Source organism: Gadus chalcogrammus, chromosome 12 (assembly GCF_026213295.1).
Source record: "Gadus chalcogrammus isolate NIFS_2021 chromosome 12, NIFS_Gcha_1.0, whole genome shotgun sequence".
NCBI classification, from domain to species: Eukaryota; Metazoa; Chordata; class Actinopteri; order Gadiformes; family Gadidae; genus Gadus; species Gadus chalcogrammus.
The window spans coordinates 19,404,449-19,423,414 of NC_079423.1; positions in this window are offsets into that span (position 1 = coordinate 19,404,449).

The window sequence follows — 18,966 nt, forward strand, 5'->3', positions numbered from 1 at the left end:
GCAAACGTGTTACTAAGCTCACCACAGGGTTATAGGGCCATTACTCCACCATTTGGAAGTAGTTTTGAGCAAAATCAACAATGTAAGGTCAAAAACACATTGTTGGCCAAAAAGTGATTCTAGCGCTCTGAAAAGCATTTTGCGCTCATAAAACAAGAAATGTTGATATCTCTGTCAATTTCAATGCAAAGGTGTTACTAAGCTCACCACAGGGTTATAGGGCCATTACTCCACCATTTGGAAGTAGTTTTGAGCAAAATCAACAATGTAAGGTCAAAAACACATTGTTGGCCAAAAAGTGATTCTAGCGCTCTGAAAAGCATTTTGCGCTCATAAAATAAGACATGTTGATATCTCTGTCAATTTCAATGCAAACGTGTTACTAAGCTCACCACAGGGTTATAGGGCCAAACTCCACCATTTGGAAGTGATCAAAAAGTGATTCTAACGCTCTGAAAAGCATTTTGCGCTCATAAACAAGAAATGTTGATATCTCTGTCAATTTCAATGCAAACGTGTTACTAAGCTCACCGTAGCGTTATAGGGCCAACTCCACCATTTGGAAGTGATCAAAAAGTGATTCTAACGCTCTGAAAAGCATTTTGCGCTCATAAACAAGAGATGTTGATATCTCTGTCAATTTCAATGCAAACGTGTTACTAAGCTCACCGTAGCGTTATAGGGCCAACTCCACCATTTGGAAGTGATCAAAAAGTGATTCTAACGCTCTGAAAAGCATTTTGCGCTCATAAACAAGAAATGTTGATATCTCTGTCAATTTCAATGCAAACGTGTTACTAAGCTCACCACAGTGTTATAGGGCCATTACTCCACCATTTGGAAGTAGTTTTGAGCAAAATCAACAATGTAAGGTCAAAAACACATTGTAGGCCAAAAAGTGATTCTAGCGCTCTGAAAAGCATTTTGCGCTCATAAAAATAAGACATGTTGATATCTCTGTCAATTTCAATGCAAACGTGTTACTAAGCTTACCAAAGGGTTGAAGGGCCAAACTCCACCATTTGGAAGTGATCAAAAAGTGATTCTAACGCTCTGAAAAGCATTTTGCGCTCATAAAAACAAGAAATGTTGATATCTCTGTCAATTTCAATGCAAACGTGTTACTAAGCTCACCACAGGGTTATAGGGCCATTACTCCACCATTTGGAAGTAGTTTTGAGCAAAATCAACAATGTAAGGTCAAAAACACATTGTTCGCCAAAAAGTGATTCTAGCGCTCTGAAAAGCATTTTGCGCTCATAAAAACAAGAAATGTTGATATCTCTGTCAATTTCAATGCAAACGTGTTACTAAGCTCACCACAGGGTTATAGGGCCATTACTCCACCATTTGGAAGTAGTTTTGAGCAAAATCAACAATGTAAGGTCAAAAACACATTGTTGGCCAAAAAGTGATTCTAGCGCTCTGAAAAGCATTTTGCGCTCATAAAAACAAGAAATGTTGATATCTCTGTCAATTTCAATGCAAACGTGTTACTAAGCTCACCACAGGGTTATAGGGCCATTACTCCACCATTTGGAAGTAGTTTTGAGCAAAATCAACAATGTAAGGTCAAAAACACATTGTTGGCCAAAAAGTGATTCTAGCGCACTGAAAAGCATTTTGCGCTCATAAAAATAAGACATGTTGATATCTCTGTCAATTTCAATGCAAACGTGTTACTAAGCTTACCAAAGGGTTGAAGGGCCAAACTCCACCATTTGGAAGTGATCAAAAAGTGATTCTAACGCTCTGAAAAGCATTTTGCGCTCATAAACAAGAAATGTTGATATCTCTGTCAATTTCAATGCAAACGTATTACTAAGCTCACCACAGGGTTATAGGGCCATTACTCCACCATTTGGAAGTAGTTTTGAGCAAAATCAACAATGTAAGGTCAAAGACACATTGTTGGCCAAAAAGTGATTCTAGCGCTCTGAAAAGCATTTTGCGCTCATAAAACAAGAAATGTTGATATCTCTGTCAATTTCAATGCAAACGTGTTACTAAGCTCACCACAGGGTTATAGGGCCATTACTCCACCATTTGGAAGTAGTTTTGAGCAAAATCAACAATGTAAGGTCAAAACACATTGTTGGCCAAAAAGTGATTCTAGCGCTCTGAAAAGCATTTTGCGCTCATAAACAAGAAATGTTGATATCTCTGTCAATTTCAATGCAAACGTGTTACTAAGCTCACCGTAGCGTTATAGGGCCAACTCCACCATTTGGAAGTGATCAAAAAGTGATTCTAACGCTCTGAAAAGCATTTTGCGCTCATAAACAAGAAATGTTGATATCTCTGTCAATTTCAATGCAAACGTGTTACTAAGCTCACCGTAGCGTTATAGGGCCAACTCCACCATTTGAAGTGATCAAAAAGTGATTCTAACGCTCTGAAAAGCATTTTGCGCTCATAAACAAGAAATGTTGATATCTCTGTCAATTTCAATGCAAACGTATTACTAAGCTCACCACAGGGTTATAGGGCCATTACTCCACCATTTGGAAGTAGTTTTGAGCAAAATCAACAATGTAAGGTCAAAGACACATTGTTGGCCAAAAAGTGATTCTAGCGCTCTGAAAAGCATTTTGCGCTCATAAAAACAAGAAATGTTGATATCTCTGTCAATTTCAATGCAAAGGTGTTACTAAGCTCACCACAGGGTTATAGGGCCATTACTCCACCATTTGGAAGTAGTTTTGAGCAAAATCAACAATGTAAGGTCAAAAACACATTGTTGGCCAAGAAGTGATTCTAGCGCTCTGAAAAGCATTTTGCGCTCATAAAAATAAGACATGTTGATATCTCTGTCAATTTCAATGCAAACTTATTACTAAGCTCACCACAGGGTTAAAGGGCCATTACTCCACCATTTGGAAGTAGTTTTGAGCAAAATCGACATTGTAAAGTCAAAAACACATTGTTGGTCAAAAAGTGATTCTTGCGCTCTGAAAAGCATTTTGCGCTCATAAAAACAAGAAATGTTGATATCTCTGTCAATTTCAATGCAAACGTGTTACTAAGCTCACCACAGTGTTATAGGGCCATTACTCCACCATTTGGAAGTAGTTTTGAGCAAAATCAACAATGTAAGGTCAAAAACACGTTGTAGGCCAAAAAGTGATTCTAGCGCTCTGAAAAGCATTTTGCGCTCATAAAAATAAGACACGTTGATATCTCTGTCAATTTCAATGCAAACGTGTTACTAAGCTTACCAAAGGGTTGAAGGGCCAAACTCCACCATTTGGAAGTGATCAAAAAGTGATTCTAACGCTCTGAAAAGCATTTTGCGCTCATAAAAACAAGAAATGTTGATATCTCTGTCAATTTCAATGCAAACTTGCTACTAAGCTCACCAAAGGGTTATAGGGCCATACTTCACCATTTGGAGGTAGTTTTGAGCAAAATCAACAATGTAAAGTCAAAAACACATTGTTGGTCAAAAAATGATTCTTACGCTCTGAAAAGCATTTTGCGCACATAAAAACAAGAAATGTTGATATCTCTGTCAATTTCAATGCAAACGTGTTACTAAGCTCACCGTAGCGTTATAGGGCCAACTCCACCATTTGGAAGTGATCAAAAAGTGATTCTAACGCTCTGAAAAGCATTTTGCGCTCGTAAACAAGAAATGTTGATATCTCTGTCAATTTCAATGCAAACGTGTTACTAAGCTCACCACAGGGTAATAGGGCCATTACTCCACCATTTGGAAGTAGTTTTGAGCAAAATCAACAATGTAAGGTCAAAAACACATTGTTGGCCAAAAAGTGATTCTGGCGCTCTGAAAAGCATTTTGCGCTCATAAAAATAAGACATGTTGATATCTCTGTCAATTTCAATGCAAACGTGTTACTAAGCTTACCAAAGGGTTGAAGGGCCAAACTCCACCATTTGGAAGTGATCAAAAAGTGATTCTAACGCTCTGAAAAGCATTTTGCGCTCATAAACAAGAAATGTTGATATCTCTGTCAATTTCAATGCAAACGTGTTACTAAGCTCACCGTAGCGTTATAGGGCCATACTCCACCATTTGGAAGTAGTTTTGAGCAAAATCAATCAATGTAAGGTCAAAAACACATTGTTGGCCAAGAAGTGATTCTAGCGCTCTGAAAAGCATTTTGCGCTCATAAAAATAAGACATGTTGATATCTCTGTCAATTTCAATGCAAACGTGTTACTAAGCTTACCAAAGGGTTGAAGGGCCAAACTCCACCATTTGGAAGTGATCAAAAAGTGATTCTAACGCTCTGAAAAGCATTTTGCGCTCATAAACAAGAAATGTTGATATCTCTGTCAATTTCAATGCAAACGTGTTACTAAGCTCACCGTAGCGTTATAGGGCCAACTCCACCATTTGGAAGTGATCAAAAAGTGATTCTAACGCTCTGAAAAGCATTTTGCGCTCATAAACAAGAGATGTTGATATCTCTGTCAATTTCAATGCAAACGTGTTACTAAGCTCACCGTAGCGATATAGGGCCAACTCCACCATTTGGAAGTGATCAAAAAGTGATTCTAACGCTCTGAAAAGCATTTTGCGCTCAAAAACAAGAAATGTTGATATCTCTGTCAATTTCAATGCAAACGTGTTACTAAGCTCACCACAGTGTTATAGGGCCATTACTCCACCATTTGGAAGTAGTTTTGAGCAAAATCAACAATGTAAGGTCAAAAACACATTGTAGGCCAAAAAGTGATTCTAGCGCTCTGAAAAGCATTTTGCGCTCATAAAGATAAGACATGTTGATATCTCTGTCAATTTCAATGCAAACGTGTTACTAAGCTTACCAAAGGGTTGAAGGGCCAAACTCCACCATTTGGAAGTGATCAAAAAGTGATTCTAACGCTCTGAAAAGCATTTTGCGCTCATAAAACAAGAAATGTTGATATCTCTGTCAATTTCAATGCAAACGTGTTACTAAGCTCACCACAGGGTTATAGGGCCATTACTCCACCATTTGGAAGTAGTTTTGAGCAAAATCAACAATGTAAGGTCAAAAACACATTGTTGGCCAAAAAGTGATTCTAGCGCTCTGAAAAGCATTTTGCGCTCATAAAACAAGAAATGTTGATATCTCTGTCAATTTCAATGCAAACGTGTTACTAAGCTCACCACAGGGTTATAGGGCCATTACTCCACCATTTGGAAGTAGTTTTGAGCAAAATCAACAATGTAAGGTCAAAAACACATTGTTGGCCAAAAAGTGATTCTAGCGCTCTGAAAAGCATTTTGCGCTCATAAAATAAGACATGTTGATATCTCTGTCAATTTCAATGCAAACGTGTTACTAAGCTTACCCAAGGGTTGAAGGGCCAAACTCCACCATTTGGAAGTGATCAAAAAGTGATTCTAACGCTCTGAAAAGCATTTTGCGCTCATAAACAAGAAATGTTGATATCTCTGTCAATTTCAATGCAAACGTATTACTAAGCTCACCACAGGGTTATAGGGCCATTACTCCACCATTTGGAAGTAGTTTTGAGCAAAATCAACAATGTAAGGTCAAAGACACATTGTTGGCCAAAAAGTGATTCTAGCGCTCTGAAAAGCATTTTGCGCTCATAAAAACAAGAAATGTTGATATCTCTGTCAATTTCAATGCAAACGTGTTACTAAGCTCACCACAGGGTTATAGGGCCATTACTCCACCATTTGGAAGTAGTTTTGAGCAAAATCAACAATGTAAGGTCAAAAACACATTGTTGGCCAAGAAGTGATTCTAGCGCTCTGAAAAGCATTTTGCGCTCATAAAAATAAGACATGTTGATATCTCTGTCAATTTCAATGCAAACGTGTTACTAAGCTTACCAAAGGGTTGAAGGGCCAAACTCCACCATTTGGAAGTGATCAAAAAGTGATTCTAACGCTCTGAAAAGCATTTTGCGCTCATAAACAAGAAATGTTGATATCTCTGTCAATTTCAATGCAAACGTGTTACTAAGCTCACCGTAGCGTTATAGGGCCAACTCCACCATTTGGAAGTGATCAAAAAGTGATTCTAACGCTCTGAAAAGCATTTTGCGCTCATAAACAAGAAATGTTGATATCTCTGTCAATTTCAATGCAAACGTGTTACTAAGCTCACCGTAGCGTTATAGGGCCAACTCCACCATTTGGCAAGTGATCAAAAAGTGATTCTAACGCTCTGAAAAGCATTTTGCGCTCATAAACAAGAAATGTTGATATCTCTGTCAATTTCAATGCAAACGTGTTACTAAGCTCACCACAGGGTTATAGGGCCATTACTCCACCATTTGGAAGTAGTTTTGAGCAAAATCAACAATGTAAGGTCAAAAACACATTGTTGGCCAAAAAGTGATTCTAGCGCTCTGAAAAGCATTTTGCGCTCATAAAACAAGAAATGTTGATATCTCTGTCAATTTCAATGCAAACGTGTTACTAAGCTCACCACAGGGTTATAGGGCCATTACTCCACCATTTGGAAGTAGTTTTGAGCAAAATCAACAATGTAAGGTCAAAAACACATTGTTGGCCAAGAAGTGATTCTAGCGCTCTGAAAAGCATTTTGCGCTCATAAAATAAGACATGTTGATATCTCTGTCAATTTCAATGCAAACGTGTTACTAAGCTTACCAAAGGGTTGAAGGGCCAAACTCCACCATTTGGAAGTGATCAAAAAGTGATTCTAACGCTCTGAAAAGCATTTTGCGCTCATAAACAAGAAATGTTGATATCTCTGTCAATTTCAATGCAAACGTGTTACTAAGCTCACCGTAGCGTTATAGGGCCAACTCCACCATTTGGAAGTGATCAAAAAGTGATTCTAACGCTCTGAAAAGCATTTTGCGCTCATAAACAAGAGATGTTGATATCTCTGTCAATTTCAATGCAAACGTGTTACTAAGCTCACCGTAGCGTTATAGGGCCAACTCCACCATTTGGAAGTGATCAAAAAGTGATTCTAACGCTCTGAAAAGCATTTTGCGCTCATAAACAAGAAATGTTGATATCTCTGTCAATTTCAATGCAAACGTGTTACTAAGCTCACCACAGTGTTATAGGGCCATTACTCCACCATTTGGAAGTAGTTTTGAGCAAAATCAACAATGTAAGGTCAAAAACACATTGTAGGCCAAAAAGTGATTCTAGCGCTCTGAAAAGCATTTTGCGCTCATAAAAATAAGACATGTTGATATCTCTGTCAATTTCAATGCAAACGTGTTACTAAGCTTACCAAAGGGTTGAAGGGCCAAACTCCACCATTTGGAAGTGATCAAAAAGTGATTCTAACGCTCTGAAAAGCATTTTGCGCTCATAAAAACAAGAAATGTTGATATCTCTGTCAATTTCAATGCAAACGTTTTACTAAGCTCACCACAGGGTTATAGGGCCATTACTCCACCATTTGGAAGTAGTTTTGAGCAAAATCAACAATGTAAGGTCAAAAACACATTGTTCGCCAAAAAGTGATTCTAGCGCTCTGAAAAGCATTTTGCGCTCATAAAAACAAGAAATGTTGATATCTCTGTCAATTTCAATGCAAACGTGTTACTAAGCTCACCACAGGGTTATAGGGCCATTACTCCACCATTTGGAAGTAGTTTTGAGCAAAATCAACAATGTAAGGTCAAAAACACATTGTTGGCCAAAAAGTGATTCTAGCGCTCTGAAAAGCATTTTGCGCTCATAAAAACAAGAAATGTTGATATCTCTGTCAATTTCAATGCAAACGTGTTACTAAGCTCACCACAGGGTTATAGGGCCATTACTCCACCATTTGGAAGTAGTTTTGAGCAAAATCAACAATGTAAGGTCAAAAACACATTGTTGGCCAAAAAGTGATTCTAGCGATCTGAAAAGCATTTTGCGCTCATAAAAATAAGACATGTTGATATCTCTGTCAATTTCAATGCAAACGTGTTACTAAGCTTACCAAAGGGTTGAAGGGCCAAACTCCACCATTTGGAAGTGATCAAAAAGTGATTCTAACGCTCTGAAAAGCATTTTGCGCTCATAAACAAGAAATGTTGATATCTCTGTCAATTTCAATGCAAACGTATTACTAAGCTCACCACAGGGTTATAGGGCCATTACTCCACCATTTGGAAGTAGTTTTGAGCAAAATCAACAATGTAAGGTCAAAGACACATTGTTGGCCAAAAAGTGATTCTAGCGCTCTGAAAAGCATTTTGCGCTCATAAAAACAAGAAATGTTGATATCTCTGTCAATTTCAATGCAAACGTGTTACTAAGCTCACCACAGGGTTATAGGGCCATTACTCCACCATTTGGAAGTAGTTTTGAGCAAAATCAACAATGTAAGGTCAAAGACACATTGTTGGCCAAAAAGTGATTCTAGCGCTCTGAAAAGCATTTTGCGCTCATAAAAACAAGAAATGTTGATATCTCTGTCAATTTCAATGCAAACGTGTTACTAAGCTCACCGTAGCGTTATAGGGCCAACTCCACCATTTGGAAGCGATCAAAAAGTGATTCTAACGCTCTGAAAAGCATTTTGCGCAGATAAACAAGAAATGTTGATATCTCTGTCAATTTCAATGCAAACGTATTACTAAGCTCACCACAGGGTTAAAGGGCCATTACTCCACCATTTGGAAGTAGTTTTGAGCAAAATCAACAATTGTAAGGTCAAAAACACATTTTTTGTCCAAAAAGTGATTCTAGCGCTCTGAAAAGCATTTTGCGCTCATAAACAAGAAATGTTGATATCTCTGTCAATTTCAATGCAAACGTGTTACTAAGCTCACCGTAGCGTTATAGGGCCAACTCCACCATTTGGAAGTGATCAAAAAGTGATTCTAACGCTCTGAAAAGCATTTTGCGCTCATAAACAAGAGATGTTGATATCTCTGTCAATTTCAATGCAAACGTGTTACTAAGCTCACCGTAGCGTTATAGGGCCAACTCCACCATTTGGAAGTGATCAAAAAGTGATTCTAACGCTCTGAAAAGCATTTTGCGCTCATAAACAAGAAATGTTGATATCTCTGTCAATTTCAATGCAAACGTATTACTAAGCTCACCACAGGGTTATAGGGCCATTACTCCACCATTTGGAAGTAGTTTTGAGCAAAATCAACAATGTAAGGTCAAAAACACATTGTTGGCCAAAAAGTGATTCTAGCGCTCTGAAAAGCATTTTGCGCTCATAAAACAAGAAATGTTGATATCTCTGTCAATTTCAATGCAAACGTGTTACTAAGCTCACCACAGGGTTATAGGGCCATTACTCCACCATTTGGAAGTAGTTTTGAGCAAAATCAACAATGTAAGGTCAAAAACACATTGTTGGCCAAAAAGTGATTCTAGCGCTCTGAAAAGCATTTTGCGCTCATAAAATAAGACATGTTGATATCTCTGTCAATTTCAATGCAAACGTGTTACTAAGCTTACCAAAGGGTTGAAGGGCCAAACTCCACCATTTGGAAGTGATCAAAAAGTGATTCTAACGCTCTGAAAAGCATTTTGCGCTCATAAACAAGAAATGTTGATATCTCTGTCAATTTCAATGCAAACGTGTTACTAAGCTCACCGTAGCGTTATAGGGCCATTACTCCACCATTTGGAAGTAGTTTTGAGCAAAATCAACAATGTAAGGTCAAAAACACATTGTTGGCCAAAAAGTGATTCTAGCGCTCTGAAAAGCATTTTGCGCTCATAAAAACAAGACATGTTGATATCTCTGTCAATTTCAATGCAAACGTGTTACTAAGCTCACCGTAGCGTTATAGGGCCAACTCCACCATTTGGAAGTGATCAAAAAGTGATTCTAACGCTCTGAAAAGCATTTTGCGCTCATAAACAAGAAATGTTGATATCTCTGTCAATTTCAATGCAAACGTGTTACTAAGCTCACCACAGGGTTATAGGGCCATTACTCCACCATTTGGAAGTAGTTTTGAGCAAAATCAACAATGTAAGGTCAAAAACACATTGTTGGCCAAAAAGTGATTCTAGCGCTCTGAAAAGCATTTTGCGCTCATAAAAATAAGAAATGTTGATATCTCTGTCAATTTCAATGCAAACGTGTTACTAAGCTCACCAAAGGGTTATAGGGCCATTACTCCACCATTTGGAAGTAGTTTTGAGCAAAATCAACAATGTAAGGTCAAAAACACATTGTTGGCCAAAAAGTGATTCTAGCGCTCTGAAAAGCATTTTGCGCTCATAAAACAAGAAATGTTGATCTTCTCTGTCAATTTCAATGCAAACGTGTTACTAAGCTCACCACAGGGTTATAGGGCCATTACTCCACCATTTGGAAGTAGTTTTGAGCAAAATCAACAATGTAAGGTCAAAAACACATTGTTGGCCAAAGAGTGATTCTAGCGCTCTGAAAAGCATTTTGCGCTCATAAAATAAGAAATGTTGATATCTCTGTCAATTTCAATGCAAACGTGTTACTAAGCTTCACCGTAAGGGTTATAGGGCCAACTCCACCATTTGGAAGTGATCAAAAAGTGATTCTAACGCTCTGAAAAGCATTTTGCGCTCATAAACAAGAAATGTTGATATCTCTGTCAATTTCAATGCAAACGTGTTACTAAGCTCACCGTAGCGTTATAGGGCCAACTCCACCATTTGGAAGTGATCAAAAGTGATTCTAACGCTCTGAAAAGCATTTTGCGCTCATAAACAAGACATGTTGATATCTCTGTCAATTTCAATGCAAACGTGTTACTAAGCTCACCGTAGCGTTACTAGGGCCAACTCCACCATTTGGAAGTGATCAAAAAGTGATTCTAACGCTCTGAAAAGCATTTTGCGCTCATAAACAAGAAATGTTGATATCTCTGTCAATTTCAATGCAAACGTGTTACTAAGCTCACCACAGGGTTATAGGGCCATTACTCCACCATTTGGAAGTAGTTTTGAGCAAAATCAACAATGTAAGGTCAAAAACACATTGTTGGCCAAAAAGTGATTCTAGCGCTCTGAAAAGCATTTTGCGCTCATAAAAATAAGAAATGTTGATATCTCTGTCAATTTCAATGCAAACGTGTTACTAAGCTCACCGTAACGTTATAGGGCCAACTCCACCATTTGGAAGTGATCAAAAGTGATTCTAACGCTCTGAAAAGCATTTTGCGCTCATAAACAAGAAATGTTGATATCTCTGTCAATTTCAATGCAAACGTGTTACTAAGCTCACCACAGGGTTATAGGGCCATTACTCCACCATTTGGAAGTAGTTTTGAGCAAAATCAACAATGTAAGGTCAAAAACACATTGTTGGCCAAAAAGTGATTCTAGCGCTCTGAAAAGCATTTTGCGCTCATAAAAACAAGAAATGTTGATATCTCTGTCAATTTCAATGCAAACGTGTTACTAAGCTCACCACAGGGTTATAGGGCCATTACTCCACCATTTGGAAGTAGTTTTGAGCAAAATCAACAATGTAAGGTCAAAAACACATTGTTGGCCAAAAAGTGATTCTAGCGCTCTGAAAAGCATTTTGCGCTCATAAAAATAAGACATGTTGATATCTCTGTCAATTTCAATGCAAACGTGTTACTAAGCTTACCAAAGGGTTGAAGGGCCAAACTCCACCATTTGGAAGTGATCAAAAAGTGATTCTAACGCTCTGAAAAGCATTTTGCGCTCATAAACAAGAAATGTTGATATCTCTGTCAATTTCAATGCAAACGTGTTACTAAGCTCACCACAGGGTTATAGGGCCATTACTCCACCATTTGGAAGTAGTTTTGAGCAAAATCAACAATGTAAGGTCAAAAACACATTGTTGGCCAAAAAGTGATTCTAGCGCTCTGAAAAGCATTTTGCGCTCATAAAACAAGAAATGTTGATATCTCTGTCAATTTCAATGCAAACGTGTTACTAAGCTCACCACAGGGTTATAGGGCCATTACTCCACCATTTGGAAGTAGTTTTGAGCAAAATCAACAATGTAAGGTCAAAAACACATTGTTGGCCAAAAAGTGATTCTAGCGCTCTGAAAAGCATTTTGCGCTCATAAAAATAAGACATGTTGATATCTCTGTCAATTTCAATGCAAACGTGTTACTAAGCTTACCAAAGGGTTGATAGGGCCAAACTCCACCATTTGGAAGTGATCAAAAAGTGATTCTAACGCTCTGAAAAGCATTTTGCGCTCATAAACAAGAAATGTTGATATCTCTGTCAATTTCAATGCAAACGTGTTACTAAGCTCACCGTAGCGTTATAGGGCCAACTCCACCATTTGGAAGTGATCAAAAAGTGATTCTAACGCTCTGAAAAGCATTTTGCGCTCATAAACAAGAAATGTTGATATCTCTGTCAATTTCAATGCAAACGTGTTACTAAGCTCACCGTAGCGTTGTAGGGCCAACTCCACCATTTGCAAGTGATCAAAAAGTGATTCTAACGCTCTGAAAAGCATTTTGCGCTCATAAACAAGAAATGTTGATATCTCTGTCAATTTCAATGCAAACGTGTTACTAAGCTCACCACAGGGTTATAGGGCCATTACTCCACCATTTGGAAGTAGTTTTGAGCAAAATCAACAATGTAAGGTCAAAAACACATTGTTGGCCAAAAAGTGATTCTAGCGCTCTGAAAAGCATTTTGCGCTCATAAACAAGAAATGTTGATATCTCTGTCAATTTCAATGCAAACGTGTTACTAAGCTCACCACAGGGTTATAGGGCCATTACTCCACCATTTGGAAGTAGTTTTGAGCAAAATCAACAATGTAAGGTCAAAAACACATTGTTGGCCAAAAAGTGATTCTAGCGCTCTGAAAAGCATTTTGCGCTCATAAACAAGAAATGTTGATATCTCTGTCAATTTCAATGCAAACGTGTTACTAAGCTCACCACAGGGTTATAGGGCCATTACTCCACCATTTGGAAGTAGTTTTGAGCAAAATCAACAATGTAAGGTCAAAAACACATTGTTGGCCAAAAAGTGATTCTAGCGCTCTGAAAAGCATTTTGCGCTCATAAACAAGAAATGTTGATATCTCTGTCAATTTCAATGCAAACGTGTTACTAAGCTCACCGTAGCGTTATAGGGCCAACTCCACCATTTGGAAGTGATCAAAAAGTGATTCTAACGCTCTGAAAAGCATTTTGCGCTCATAAACAAGAATGTTGATATCTCTGTCAATTTCAATGCAAACGTGTTACTAAGCTCACCGTAGCGTAGTAGGGCCAACTCCACCATTTGCAAGTGATCAAAAAGTGATTCTAACGCTCTGAAAAGCATTTTGCGCTCATAAAACAAGAAATGTTGATATCTCTGTCAATTTCAATGCAAACGTGTTACTAAGCTCACCACAGGGTTATAGGGCCATTACTCCACCATTTGGAAGTAGTTTTGAGCAAAATCAACAATGTAAGGTCAAAAACACATTGTAGGCCAAAAAGTGATTCTAGCGCTCTGAAAAGCATTTTGCGCTCATAAAAATAAGACATGTTGATATCTCTGTCAATTTCAATGCAAACGTGTTACTAAGCTTACCAAAGGGTTGAAGGGCCAAACTCCACCATTTGGAAGTGATCAAAAAGTGATTCTAACGCTCTGAAAAGCATTTTGCGCTCATAAAACAAGAAATGTTGATATCTCTGTCAATTTCAATGCAAACGTGTTACTAAGCTCACCACAGGGTTATAGGGCCATTACTCCACCATTTGGAAGTAGTTTTGAGCAAAATCAACAATGTAAGGTCAAAAACACATTGTTCGCCAAAAAGTGATTCTAGCGCTCTGAAAAGCATTTTGCGCTCATAAAACAAGAAATGTTGATATCTCTGTCAATTTCAATGCAAACGTGTTACTAAGCTCACCACAGGGTTATAGGGCCATTACTCCACCATTTGGAAGTAGTTTTGAGCAAAATCAACAATGTAAGGTCAAAAAACACATTGTTGGCCAAAAAGTGATTCTAGCGCTCTGAAAAGCATTTTGCGCTCATAAAACAAGAAATGTTGATATCTCTGTCAATTTCAATGCAAACGTGTTACTAAGCTCACCACAGGGTTATAGGGCCATTACTCCACCATTTGGAAGTAGTTTTGAGCAAAATCAACAATGTAAGGTCAAAAACACATTGTTGGCCAAAGAGTGATTCTAGCGCTCTGAAAAGCATTTTGCGCTCATAAAAATAAGACATGTTGATATCTCTGTCAATTTCAATGCAAACGTGTTACTAAGCTTACCAAAGGGTTGAAGGGCCAAACTCCACCATTTGGAAGTGATCAAAAAGTGATTCTAACGCTCTGAAAAGCATTTTGCGCTCATAAACAAGAAATGTTGATATCTCTGTCAATTTCAATGCAAACGTGTTACTAAGCTCACCACAGGGTTATAGGGCCATTACTCCACCATTTGGAAGTAGTTTTGAGCAAAATCAACAATGTAAGGTCAAAGACACATTGTTGGCCAAAAAGTGATTCTAGCGCTCTGAAAAGCATTTTGCGCTCATAAAAACAAGAAATGTTGATATCTCTGTCAATTTCAATGCAAACGTGTTACTAAGCTCACCACAGGGTTATAGGGCCATTACTCCACCATTTGGAAGTAGTTTTGAGCAAAATCAACAATGTAAGGTCAAAAACACATTGTTGGCCAAGAAGTGATTCTAGCGCTCTGAAAAGCATTTTGCGCTCATAAAACAAGACATGTTGATATCTCTGTCAATTTCAATGCAAACGTGTTACTAAGCTCACCGTAAGCGTTGATAGGGCCAACTCCACCATTTGGAAGTGATCAAAAAGTGATTCTAACGCTCTGAAAAGCATTTTGCGCTCATAAACAAGAAATGTTGATATCTCTGTCAATTTCAATGCAAACGTGTTACTAAGCTCACCGTAGCGTTATAGGGCCAACTCCACCATTTGGAAGAGATCAAAAAGTGATTCTAACGCTCTGAAAAGCATTTTGCGCTCAAAAACAAGAGATGTTGATATCTCTGTCAATTTCAATGCAAACGTGTTACTAAGCTCACCGTAGCGTTATAGGGCCAACTCCACCATTTGGAAGTGATCAAAAAGTGATTCTAACGCTCTGAAAAGCATTTTGCGCTCATAAACAAGAAATGTTGATATCTCTGTCAATTTCAATGCAAACGTGTTACTAAGCTCACCACAGTGTTATAGGGCCAACTCCACCATTTGGAAGTGATCAAAAAGTGATTCTAACGCTCTGAAAAGCATTTTGCGCTCATAAACAAGAAATGTTGATATCTCTGTCAATTTCAATGCAAACGTATTACTAAGCTCACCACAGGGTTATAGGGCCATTACTCCACCATTTGGAAGTAGTTTTGAGCAAAATCAACAATGTAAGGTCAAAGACACATTGTTGGCCAAAAAGTGATTCTAGCGCTCTGAAAAGCATTTTGCGCTCATAAAAACAAGAAATGTTGATATCTCTGTCAATTTCAATGCAAAGGTGTTACTAAGCTCACCACAGGGTTATAGGGCCATTACTCCACCATTTGGAAGTAGTTTTGAGCAAAATCAACAATGTAAGGTCAAAAACACATTGTTGGCCAAGAAGTGATTCTAGCGCTCTGAAAAGCATTTTGCGCTCATAAAAATAAGACATGTTGATATCTCTGTCAATTTCAATGCAAACGTGTTACTAAGCTTACCAAAGGGTTGAAGGGCCAAACTCCACCATTTGGAAGTGATCAAAAAGTGATTCTAACGCTCTGAAAAGCATTTTGCGCTCATAAACAAGAAATGTTGATATCTCTGTCAATTTCAATGCAAACGTGTTACTAAGCTCACCGTAGCGTTATAGGGCCAACTCCACCATTTGGAAGTGATCAAAAAGTGATTCTAACGCTCTGAAAAGCATTTTGCGCTCATAAACAAGAGATGTTGATATCTCTGTCAATTTCAATGCAAACGTGTTACTAAGCTCACCGTAGCGTTATAGGGCCAACTCCACCATTTGGAAGTGATCAAAAAGTGATTCTAACGCTCTGAAAAGCATTTGCGCTCATAAACAAGAAATGTTGATATCTCTGTCAATTTCAATGCAAACGTGTTACTAAGCTCACCACAGTGTTATAGGGCCATTACTCCACCATTTGGAAGTAGTTTTGAGCAAAATCAACAATGTAAGGTCAAAAACACATTGTAGGCCAAAAAGTGATTCTAGCGCTCTGAAAAGCATTTTGCGCTCATAAAAATAAGACATGTTGATATCTCTGTCAATTTCAATGCAAACGTGTTACTAAGCTTACCAAAGGGTTGAAGGGCCAAACTCCACCATTTGGAAGTGATCAAAAAGTGATTCTAACGCTCTGAAAAGCATTTTGCGCTCATAAACAAGAAATGTTGATATCTCTGTCAATTTCAATGCAAACGTGGTACTAAGCTCACCACAGGGTTATAGGGCCATTACTCCACCATTTGGAAGTAGTTTTGAGCAAAATCAACAATGTAAGGTCAAAGACACATTGTTGGCCAAAAGTGATTCTAGCGCTCTGAAAAGCATTTTGCGCTCATAAAAACAAGAAATGTTGATATCTCTGTCAATTTCAATGCAAACGTGTTACTAAGCTCACCACAGGGTTATAGGGCCATTACTCCACCATTTGGAAGTAGTTTTGAGCAAAATCAACAATGTAAGGTCAAAAACACATTGTTGGCCAAGAAGTATTCTAGCGCTCTGAAAAGCATTTTGCGCTCATAAAAATAAGACATGTTGATATCTCTGTCAATTTCAATGCAAACGTGTTACTAAGCTACCAAGGGTTATAGGGCCAACTCCACCATTTGGAAGTGATCAAAAAGTGATTCTAACGCTCTGAAAAGCATTTTGCGCTCAAAAACAAGAGATGTTGATATCTCTGTCAATTTCAATGCAAACGTGTTACTAAGCTCACCGTAGCGTTATAGGGCCAACTCCACCATTTGGAAGTGATCAAAAAGTGATTCTAACGCTCTGAAAAGCATTTTGCGCTCATAAACAAGAAATGTTGATATCTCTGTCAATTTCAATGCAAACGTGTTACTAAGCACACCACAGTGTTATAGGGCCATTACTCCACCATTTGGAAGTAGTTTTGAGCAAAATCAACAATGTAAGGTCAATAACACATTGTAGGCCAAAAAGTGATTCTAGCGCTCTGAAAAGCATTTTGCGCTCATAAAAATAAGACATGTTGATATCTCTGTCAATTTCAATGCAAACGTGTTACTAAGCTTACCAAAGGGTTGAAGGGCCAAACTCCACCATTTGGAAGTGATCAAAAAGTGATTCTAACGCTCTGAAAAGCATTTTGCGCTCATAAAACAAGAAATGTTGATATCTCTGTCAATTTCAATGCAAACTTGCTACTAAGCTCACCAAAGGGTTATAGGGCCATACTTCACCATTTGGAGGTAGTTTTGAGCAAAATCAACAATGTAAAGTCAAAAACACATTGTTGGTCAAAAAATGATTCTTACGCTCTGAAAAGCATTTTGCGCACATAAAAACAAGAAATGTTGATATCTCTGTCAATTTCAATGCAAACGTATTACTAAGCTCACCACAGGGTTATAGGGCCATTACTCCACCATTTGGAAGTAGTTTTGAGCAAAATCAACAATGTAAGGTCAAAGACACATTGTTGGCCAAAAAGTGATTCTAGCGCTCTGAAAAGCATTTTGCGCTCATAAAACAAGAAATGTTGATATCTCTGTCAATTTCAATGCAAACGTGTTACTAAGCTCACCACAGGGTTATAGGGCCATTACTCCACCATTTGGAAGTAGTTTTGAGCAAAATCAACAATGTAAGGTCAAAAACACATTGTTGGCCAAGAAGTGATTCTAGCGCTCTGAAAAGCATTTTGCGCTCATAAAAATAAGACATGTTGATATCTCTGTCAATTTCAATGCAAACGTGTTACTAAGTTTACCAAAGGGTTGAAGGGCCAAACTCCACCATTTGGAAGTGATCAAAAAGTGATTCTAACGCTCTGAAAAGCATTTTGCGCTCATAAACAAGAAATGTTGATATCTCTGTCAATTTCAATGCAAACGTGTTACTAAGCTCACCGTAGCGTTATAGGGCCAACTCCACCATTTGGAAGTGATCAAAAAGTGATTCTAACGCTCTGAAAAGCATTTTGCGCTCATAAACAAGAAATGTTGATATCTCTGTCAATTTCAATGCAAACGTGTTACTAAGCTCACCGTAGCGTTATAGGGCCAACTCCACCATTTGGAAGTGATCAAAAAGTGATTCTAACGCTCTGAAAAGCATTTTGCGCTCATAAACAAGAAATGTTGATATCTCTGTCAATTTCAATGCAAACGTGTTACTAAGCTCACCACAGGGTTATAGGGCCATTACTCCAACATTTGGAAGTAGTTTTGAGCAAAATCAACAATGTAAGGTCAAAAACACATTGTTGGCCAAAAAGTCATTCTAGCGCTCTGAAAAGCATTTTGCGCTCATAAAAACAAGAAATGTTGATATCTCTGTCAATTTCAATGCAAACGTGTTACTAAGCTCACCACAGTGTTATAGGGCCATTACTCCACCATTTGGAAGTAGTTTTGAGCAAAATCAACAATGTAAGGTCAAAAACACATTGTAGGCCAAAAAGTGATTCTAGCGCTCTGAAATGCATTTTGCGCTCATAAAAATAAGACATAATATATCTCTGTCAATTTCAATGCAAACGTGTTACTAAGCTTACCAAAGGGTTGAAGGGCCAAACTCCACCATTTGGAAGTGATCAAAAAGTGATTCTAACGCTCTGAAAAGCATTTTGCGCTCATAAAACAAGAAATGTTGATATCTCTGTCAATTTCAATGCAAACGTGTTAATAAGCTTACCAAAGGGTTATAGGGCCATACTTCACCATTTGGAGGTAGTTTTGAGCAAAATCAACAATGTAAAGTCAAAAACACATTGTTGTTTAAAAAATGATTCTTACGCTCTGAAAAGCATTTTGCGCACATAAAAACAAGAAATGTTGATATCTCTGTCAATTTCAATGCAAACGTGTTACTAAGCTTACCAAA